The sequence below is a fragment of the Brachyistius frenatus genome, unplaced genomic scaffold (genome assembly GCF_029030835.1).
Source record: "Brachyistius frenatus isolate BFR_SWC_R1_liver_20210118 unplaced genomic scaffold, ASM2903083v1 Contig_147, whole genome shotgun sequence".
Taxonomy (NCBI): Eukaryota; Metazoa; Chordata; class Actinopteri; family Embiotocidae; genus Brachyistius; species Brachyistius frenatus.
Window position 1 is genome coordinate 769,092 of NW_027210746.1, and position 10,904 is coordinate 779,995.

Here is a 10,904-nt window from a genome sequence, read left to right on the forward strand (position 1 = left end):
AAACAATCACATAAACCCATGTTTACGCCATATATATATATAAATATATCACAGATTTAAAGAGTAATTGATTTATTTGTTTGACAAAAGGAAAAGTGAGAAAAAATAAATATGTGAGGCATCTTTGGGTATTAAACCCCACGGTGACATCATCGTTTTAACCCTTTCCACTCTGGAGTTCCCTGTAACGGGACCAAGCTGCATCTGTGATCAACCCTGGAGAAGCTTGCTGCGTGTGGTGCTTTCAGTGATGAAGCCGGCTCGTACTACTGTTATTAAAATAGATGTAACATTGTTGTGCTTCATTTCTTTTACGTTGAGTTTAGTAGAGTTGCAGTCGAGACTTTTAAGTAGGGGGGGCTCTCAGGGGGGAGCTGCTGCAACAGGCTGCCACTAGCGCGGCGCCAGGTAACCTGACCTGAGGTGCATGTTTTTGGATATATATATATATTCCATAAATGCATATATGCTTATTTTCGATTTAATGGCAGCAACACATCTCATAAAAGTTGGGACAGGTTCAACAAAAGACTGGAAAAGTGAAAACACCTGGAGCAACATCTCACAAATAATTAGGTTACCTGGCAACATATTTGAAATAGTCTCTCAGCAGTGAAGATGGGGAGAGGTTCACCACTGTGAAAGACTGTGTGGGAAAATAGTGCAACAATCTAAGAATAATGTTCCTCAACGTAAAACTACAATGAATTAGTGGATTTCATCGTCTACGGTTCTTAATATCATTAAAAGATTCAGAGAATCTGGAGAAATCTCTGAACACAAGGGACAAGGCTGGAAACCAATATTGGATGGTGGTGATCTTCGGGCCCTCAGGCAGCACTGCATTAAAAACACACTATTCTGGAGTGGAAATCACTGCATGGGCTCAGGAACACTTGTGAAAACCATCGTCTGTGAACACAGTTCATCGCTGGGTCCACAAATGATGTTAAAACTCTCCAAAGAAGAAACCAGATAGAAACATGATCCAGAAACACCGCTGCCTTCTCTGGACCGAGATCATTGAAGATGGACTGAGGTGAAGTGGACAACTGTCCTGAGGTCTGATGGATCACAATCTGAGATTCTGTTTGGAAATCATGGACGCTTCATCCTCCAGGTTAAAGAGGAGAGGGACCATCCAGCTTTAAGCTGATGAGCTCTTACAGTTTGCAGATGATACCACCCTCTCACTGGGGTCATCTCTTGTGGGCACGAGACGGACTACAGGTGGGAGATCGACCATCTGGTGTTCCAACTTCAACGCTTACAGACAGTGGACTACAGGAAGAACTCAGCCCCGCCCACCCTCACACCCTGTGTGACTGAACACTGTGGAGCCTTATCACTTCCTGTCCACCACCATCACTCAGGACCTCACCGAGAGGACACAACAGAGAACTTACTCCCTGAGGCGGCTTAGGAAGTTCAACCTGTCTAAGCCGATTATGATGCACTTCTCCACTGCCATCACCGAGTCCATCCTCTCCTCCTCCGTCACCATCTGGTACGCTGCTGCCGTTGCCAAGAACAAGGGCAGACTGCAGCGCATCGTTTGCTCAGAGGCGGATTGGCTGCAACCTGCCGCACACCTCCAGGACACTGATCATGACCCACCCCTCACACCTCAGACAGAAACCTTCTCAATCACCCTCACCTGGAAAGAGACCCAGGACCTCAACTCACAGACACTCGTTAACCTTAAACTTCCTGTTTATACTGTGATCATTTGCATTAGACCTTATATTTCTATATTGTTTCTTCTCATAAAATGATATTCATAAGTTGAGATCTTCTGTCTTTGTCTGATTCTGAATCTGAACTGATAATAACAACATTAAATCTTAGCCAAAACCATGCCAACACCCAACAGGGTTCAAAAACAGTTCAACCGTCTTTAAATTTGCTTAATAGTGATATTTTGTTTAAAAAGTAAGCGGGAGAATTTGCATTTAACAAATCCAGTGAAACAAACACTTGAAGCAGCTTTAAGAATACAACCATAAACACAGGATATGAGATGAACCGGCTTTTCCTCTGTTACTGCAAAGAGCTTCCTCAGTGGGGGAGATGTACCGTCAGGCCGGGCAAACAAAGTGGCAGACAGACATGGAGGCCAACCGAGAGAACTCACGTAGAGACAGCAGGGAGACTCGCTGATCAATTATTCAGTGGAGCACTAGGGTTTCCTGGAACGGTCAGGACCATCGCAGTGGTGGAGGAAGACACCACGTTGAACCCAGTACCGCGCCACTAACCAGCAACTGTTAATAACACCCGAAACAACCTCAGACGCCCTTTGTTACCTCCTTTCTGTGAGCATGACAGCAGCAGATTGTCTGCTTTATTTGTCTTTTCACTCAGCAGAAAACAAAGCCATGATTACATTTTGACTTATAAAATCATGGAGGCCTGAATGAGCAACATTAATTATCCCCCTCCTTTGATCAAACACCTATTGAAGCAAGTTAATGTTTACGTATTTATTTATTTGTTTTTTATTCTATTTGTTCCCCTCCAGTCATTAATTTGACAAAAGATGCATTTTCCAATTCAATTATGTCTTTCTGGCACAGTTACATATGCCCACGAGGATGTTAAATGATTTAATTCACGTTTGATGTTCTCTTTACCCCTGAAACATCCAAACCCTCGTTCATGCAATTTTTAAATGTTTGCCTTTTTTCTGGATATCATGCAGAGCGGAGGTCCAAAGTAAAAGCTGAGGGAACAGCTGGTTGGTTGGTTGGTTGGTTGGTTGCCGCTCAGTGACTCCGTTTAAACCTGATTTTAATGGCTGGGCTGTTTTACATCCCCCTGATCTTTAACCAAGGTATGAATATGAAGAACTGGACTCTGAGTGTCAGTGACCTCCATGAGCCTCTCTTTAAGGTCAAGGACGCCACCAGGAACTAGACCCTTACAACTGATTAAATTTTAAAGTTCATCCTAAAGTGTCTTCACTTGTCCTGCTTCATCTTCGGATGTGAGCCGCTGCATTTGAATAACGAAGGAGTCTGCTATTGATTTGTGAGTGAGGCCAGCGAATGTGCACTGCAGTAATCCAGTCTGCAGGAGACGGAGACCTGCATTAACTCATCTGCACTGACGTGGCAGGGAGCGCTCTGACCTCTGCACCGTCTGCCAGGCTCATGAAAGGCAGTTTTAGTCAAGAGGGCGGAGAGAAGTTCTTCTTTACCTGCTGATTATAATCAAAACAATAATAATTCTACAAAAGATGTGATACATTCACTCACATTTACAAAGAAAATGGGTTTTGAAAAATAGTTTTTATCTGTGTATTCAGATCTGTGTGTATTAAGCATTTCCCTAAGACAGCACCGATTTTTGTCAAACTGAAAATAAACATAAAATGTCCATTACAAAATGTCTGTTAACGTTTGTCTCCTGACAGAAGAAGAGCCCAATTCAAACAAATAGGTGCTGAATTCAAATCAACTGGCCCCAGCTGACCGTGAAGGCGCGCTGCACCCTGGACATGTCGCCATGCCAGAGACAGCACAGAAAGACAGAAAACCAATTTACAATCACTAATGAACCTAACGTGCCTTTGGACTGTGCAAGGAAGCTGAAGAAAAAACAAGGAGAACCACTGCACCTTTATGTCCCCAAATGTATCTTTCTAATGAAAATGTGATGCTAATGTCTTCCCTCTAAATCCCATCTCCTCCTCTCTTAAATACATATAATAATAAGGAAGTCAATGCACCTTCAAACACTTTCACCACTCACAGCAGACGGTGACTCCAGCCCGATGTGTTCGTTAAATCAGCACACAATGTGACACATCTGTGGCTGAAGAACGTATGCAGAAGTTGGAGAGTATCTGCCTGTTTTATTTCAGCCAAAAATGACCTCATCTATGATCTTCTCCAGTCGTCATTATGTCTCCGCGGTCCTGGTTTTTTAGGTTGTCCTGAGGTTGTCCACAGCTGAGGATCAGAAGTGGAGACTGTGACCATCTTCAACAGATGCTCAGGTCCTGAATGTGTGACTCTTAATCGTGGGTGTCCATCTTGAAACTGTTCTGATTGTGTAGCTCATCCGTGCAGAGCCGAGGCGGTTGGCCATGATGTCACATAAGATAAAGAGCTATGAAAAATAGTCCTTCAGAAAACCAATGTGAGAACCTGTGAACATGATGGCTGCTGCTGTGTTAATAGTTCTGTCACCCAGCAGGGAGTCCACCTGAATGTAGACCTGGTTTTAGGTTCTGTGGACATTTTTCTTTCCCTGCTGTCAGCTGTGATCTTCATACTTCAAACATGATTTATTTTGTGCTTTAAAAACAAAAGGTTCACATTTAAATTCAAGTTAGATTGAATAACTTTTATTTAAATTTTGACAGTAATCAGTGTTGAGTTCTGTTGTGAAGTTTACACGGATTAATTTACATTTAATGTTTAAGACTACTCAGCTTTATTGTACAGTTTAAAACATTTGTTAGAAAAAAAGTTACATTACTTTGGTGAAGTCATTAAAATAAATCACTTGATTACATAATATATTTTTAACAGAGTAACTAGTAATATTTTATAATATTTTATATAATTGTATACAAACATGTGGGACCCCTGCAGACAGTCAGAGCAGGAATCTGGGCCATGATGACGTCACTACAGCAGTAGCTCCACCCAGCAGGCCGCCCACCGCTGGGGTGGTACACTCGGAGATGGTGTGTGTGTGTGTGTGTGGGTGTGGGTGTGGGTGGGTGGGTGGGTGGGGAAAGGGTGGACGGGGGGGATGGGCATAAACTGGACATGAAAGAGAAAACACACATTTTTTGCATCTTTGCATTGACTTCGGATTTAATTGTTTGGTGGGAATGATTCACTTTGTGTTTGGTGACAAACGAGGCGTACTGAGCATGTTTGGAGAATCTGTAACAGATCTTTAGTGCAGCTGATGACTGAGACCACATCAGAAAACACTCTAACAGGAGATGAGATGTGGTTCTGCTGTGGCTCTTTACTTCCCATTATTATCTTGCAAAAAAACAGAGATAAGCAAGCAATAACAGAAACTATAGTAATGAATTGCTGGTTCCATCAATTGGAACTTTACAATTATCAAAAAGCTGCGTTGCAACTTTAATGGTGTTGTTTAATTTGAAAGCTATAGCATGTGACATTACTGTAACCATTTAAGATTCCTTATTTAATAACTCTAATCATTTATGTTCTCAAATTGATGCCTCACAAAGATGCCCTCAAAACATCTTGCTCAGTTTCCATTTTGAAACTAATCTATCATCTTCGAATTTAAATCATTCTTAGTTTAATCACCATAAACAATGAAGAAGGTTGTAGAAAGTATCTGCATCCATCTGACAACAGTTCATTGTTGGAGCTAATCCCTGAATGTAGACCACATTTCCCAGGAACCTCTCTGCTGCCTTCCCCTCTCTGCTCTCTCTGTTCTTTTTTTTTGGAGCCTAAAAGCGAGTCATTCTTTCCTCAGCCTCCACATTAACAGAGGCCGCCAACCTCTCTGCTGATTGTTTCATTTGTTTACAGTAATTATGCTCTCCTCATAATTATGCTCATCTCCAAAAAATACTCTGATGATTAATTGATGTGAAAATGACTCAGAGCCTTTAATAAAAGACGGGACACCTTTGTGCTCCTTTTTATTGTTTCATTTATAAATTAAGAGACTACAAGCTGAATAAAAACAAGTCTGCTTTAATTATACAGTCATACATTATTACACTGCTGTTTGCTGCTCATAATAAAATGACTTGCCTTTTGTAACCTCTTCTTTTGGATCTCAAGACATTTTTTGTAATTCTGAATGAAATAGGAGCTCTTAAATCTCACAGGAAATTACTGTGAATTTATTCTGGATTATTGTGTCACTAAAGAAAACAGTGTGTTAGTTAGTCTTAAAGTATTTGGTATGTTAACTTTGCATTCCTTTGTGCTATAGCGGTCCATTGTTGTTCAAAAACTATTTAAGAAAAACCTTTAGTGAGCCACACTGTTGTACCGGGTGAAATGTTCCTTCCTCACTATGAACACACGCGTGCGTTTAATTTACTCAGTCCAACTCACACACCATCGCCACCAGAATACAAATCTGGATTCATCTGCTGCTAAAATACACAGCTGAATCTTTGTCGACAGGAAAATTCATTTCTCAAGTGAATTGCTCTTTTGGAGCCTTAATTTCATCAGTCAGTGTAAAATGTTAATTATTTAGTTTAAAAGACGTGTTTTTGGTCAACACTATATTACAGCTTGATGTTTACAAAGAGTAATGAATGATTGCAGCACTAAAACTTCTGACCAGTTCCAACAGATATATTCAGTGTTTTAACCAGTTTCATACATCAAACGCTCAGTACTGATATATTAAACTACAACCCTGCTTACAAAAAGATTAGGATGGTGTAAAATGTAAATAAAAACAGAATGCAAAGATTTTCAAATCCCATGAACCCATATTTAATTGAAAATAGACCAAATACAACTCATCAAATGTTGAAACGGATACATTTTTATTGTTTTATGGCAAATATATGCTTATTTTAAATTTGATGGCAGCAACATGTTTCAAAAAAGTTGAGACAGAGTCAACAAAAGACTGGAAAAGTTGTAAAGATAAAAAATAAAAAAAAACACCTGGTGGAATATCTAACAACTAACTAGATTACCATGGCAACAGATCTGTAACATGATTGGGAATAGAAAGATGATTTCAGAGAGGTCAGAGTCTCTCAGCAGTGAAGATGGGGAGAGGTTCACCACTCTGTGAAAGACTGTGTTGGAAAATAGTTCAACAATCTAAGAATAATGTTCCTCAACGTAAAACTACAAAGAATTAGTGGATTTCATCATCTACGGTTCATAATATCATTAAAAGATTCAGAGAATCTGGAGAAATCTCTGAACACAAGGGACAAGGCTGGAAACCAATATTGGATGGTGGTGATCTTCGGGCCCTCAGGCAGCACTGCATTCAAAATACACACTATTCTGGAGTGGAAATCACTGCATGGGCTCAGGAACACTTGTGAAAACCATCGTCTGTGAACACAGTTCATCGCTGCGTCCACAAATGCAGGTTAAAACCGCCACCTTCTCTGGACCTGAGATCATTGAAGATGGACTTTTTTGGAAATGGGGTTGCAGATGAATAGAAGTCCATGCAGTGATTTCCACTCCAGAATAGTGTGTTTTTAATGCAGTGCTGCCTGAGGGCCCGAAGATCACCACCATCCAATATTGGTTTCCAGCCTTGTCCCTTGTGTTTGAGAGTCATAATGGAGTCACTGCGTGTACAGTAACTATAAGTGACTTGTGTGGAAAGCATCCCTGCCTCATGTATATGCGCACACATCAGCAAAGATGCTCCCAAAAGAGATCTCTTCTTACATTCGGTCCTACTGTGAGAGTTAAACCTCCTCTGTCAAACAGAGGAGATTGTCCCATCTAATTAGCTGATTCAAATGATATCATTTGTTAGATAATTTTCAGCCTGAATCTAATTTTGAACTTTATTGCAAAGGAGACAAATGGGTGTAATAAATATCAGAATAAAATAATTCCAAGTCCCCTTGCCTATTACTTATGTCTCTATAAAAGTAGGGGAGTGTATTAAGCTGACAATTAGGATTTCATTAAAATCTATAAATGGAGGTTCATTTATAGTGGATGAATTATCATAGAGAGATCTTTACACACTGTCTCCGGGGCATATTGGGGATGTCTGATGATTACACACACACACACACACACACACACACACACACACACACACACACACACACACACACACACACACACACACACACACACACACACACACACACACACACACACACACACACACACACACACACATCCTCCTCTCGAAGCTGATCAGTTTACTCCATCATATTGAACCAAATCTATCTCGGCGCCATGTACTTCTCGGAAGACCAGCTGCACCTCTCTGGATGAAAAAAACAAGCTGCAGTGTATTAATGTGCTGTTAGATACGTAAACTCACCCACACAATTACACACACACACACACACACACACACACACACACACACACACACACACACACACACACACACACACACACACACACACACACACACACACACACACACACACACACACACACACACACACACACAAAGGAGACAATCGGTCCCCGTCAGCAAACCTGAACACAATAGCCTGCATTAATATTTCACCATTCTTCTTCGTCTTCATTGACCACTGCATACCAGAAGTTCTTTGAATGGCAGCTTCAAACGAGTGTGTGTCTGGATCCAGGGCCGCATTTACTCACTGGAGGTCCACAGGGAAAACATCCTCAGCCCCCTCATCCCACCCCTCTTCCGCCACCCAACTCTGGGGTCCTTTATGAGATTCTAATGCAGATGCATGTAATTATAGTTTTCTCAAAGCACTTGGACATATCCAATATCCTGCTGGGGGAGTGCTGCTCATTTTCAGCTTTACTGGCTGTAATTTGATTGTGACCAATTATGAATAATTCGTTAATTATTAGTTTGTGTTATGGACGGTTAGCTTTTAATTTTACAAACATGCATTTTGCAATATGATCTTAAAGAGCAAGGGCCTGAAACAATTCGTTTGATCAGTTACAACTTTTTTGTTTATGTGTTTCCAGTGATAACCTTGTACAAGTAAAGAAACATGTTTTGCAAAATGTAAACAGAATGCAATGATTTGAAAATCCCATGAACCCATATTTATGTGAAAATAGACAAAAAACAACATGTTAAATGTTGAAATGGAGAGATGTTATTGTTTTATAGAAAATATATTCCCTTTATTAAAATCTGATGGGACCAACACGTCTCAAAAAGGTTGTTACAGGGTCAACAAAAGACTGGAAAGTTATTTAAGGCTAAAAGAAAACACATGGTGGAACATCAGACAACTAATTAAGTTAATTGGAAACAGGCAGGTAACATTATTGAGTATAAAAATATGATTTCAGAGAAGCAGAGTCTCTCAGCAGTGAAGATGGGGAGAGGTTCACCACTCTGAAAAACTGTGTTGGAAAATAGTTCAACAATCTAAGAATAATGTTCCTCAACGTAAAACTACAAATAATTAGTGGATTTCATCGTCTACGGTTCATAAGATCATTAAAAGATTCAGAGAATCTGGAGAAATCTCTGAACACAAGGGACAAGGCTGGAAACCAATATTGGATGGTGGTGATCTTCGGGCCCTCAGGCAGCACTGCATTAAAACACACTATTCTGGAGTGGAAATCACTGCATGGGCTCAGGAACACTTGTGAAAACCATCGTCTGTGAACACAGTTCATCGCTGGGTCCACAAATGCAGGTTAAAACTCTTCAAAGAAGAAACCAGATATAACTCAATCTTTTTGGTTGTATAAGAAATATAAGGTCGTTTTCAAAAATGTTAACATTTGTACAACTGTGATCATCTGATTACCAGTGTTTCCTCCCCATCAGACTGTTGTAGTTGTTCCTGTGTTCCCAGGACAATGTGGTCAGAGTAATATCCAATAATAAAGCAGAGTTATTTATTAATACTCGATTTTAACATAGCAGTAGCTGGTGAAGTGCTGAGTATTTCCAAAACTTAATTAAACACAAAGCACCCCTGCTGCCTTCGAGTTGTCCTGAGGCAGTTTACCAGGTGTGGGTGTATGTGTCTGTGTTACACTTCATACACCCACCTTTCTTGCTTTGGCACTTCACCTCAGCGTTTCAGCTCTGCCTCCACCTACATTCATTTGTGCCTTTTTTTTTTTACGTTCATACGTGTTAAATGCGTTTGCTGGTGCTAATTGGCGATGCAGTTTGGAATATTCTGAATTGCTGTTTTCCTGGTGATGGGTGACACAGAGGCTGACAAGGAGCTATTCTCACTTAATCAGACTTTATGTCATCCATCTATTCACAGACACACACACACACACACACACACACACACACACACACACACACACACACACACACACACACACACACACACACACACACACACACACACACACACACACACACACACACACACACACATACACACACACACACACGTCCCACTCTGACCTTTCACCACTTATAACACAAATTGCACATTAGCAACAGCATAGAAGCTGACAATCAAAAGGCAGCTATTTCAAAGAAGTTGGTGTTGAGGGAGGTTTCCAGCTATTTATGATTCATCACTGTTACATGTCAGAATCAATGAGCACAACTGTTTCTTCAATAAATTTAGGTTCAAGATATGAAAAAGAGGCAGAATTTATGACAGGTTGATCAGTAAACCTTTTTTTCTTTCGTTTTGTTTACAAACAAATTGGGACATTGTGTAAAATGTAAATAAAAACAGAATGCAATGATTTGCAAATCTCATATACCCATATTTAATTGAAAATAGTCCAAAAACAACATATCAAACGTTGAAACAGCACTTTTATTTTTGATTAAAAATATGTGATTGTTTTTAACTTATCTCAATAGAGTTGAGACAGGGTCAACAAAGGACTGGAAAAGTAGTCTAACGCTAAAATAACACCTCGTGGAACATCTGACAACTAATTAGGTTACCATGGCAACAGATCAGTGACATGCTTGGACGTAAAAAGATGATTTCAGAGAGCGGCACAGTAGTGCAGTAGTTAGCATTGTCGCCTCTGAGTGAAAAGGTTCTGGTTTCGACTCCGGGCCTTTCTGTGTAGAGTCTGCATGTTCTCTCTGTGCCTGTGTGGGTTCTCTCGGTACTCCGGCTTACTCCCACCATCCAGAAACATGAACCTCAGGTTCATTGGTGGTTCTACAAATTACCATCAGGTGTGAATGAGAGCGTGAATGGTCTTTGTTTCTGTTTGTTTATAAGTGTTGGCCCTGTGACGGACTGGCGACCTTCCAGGTGA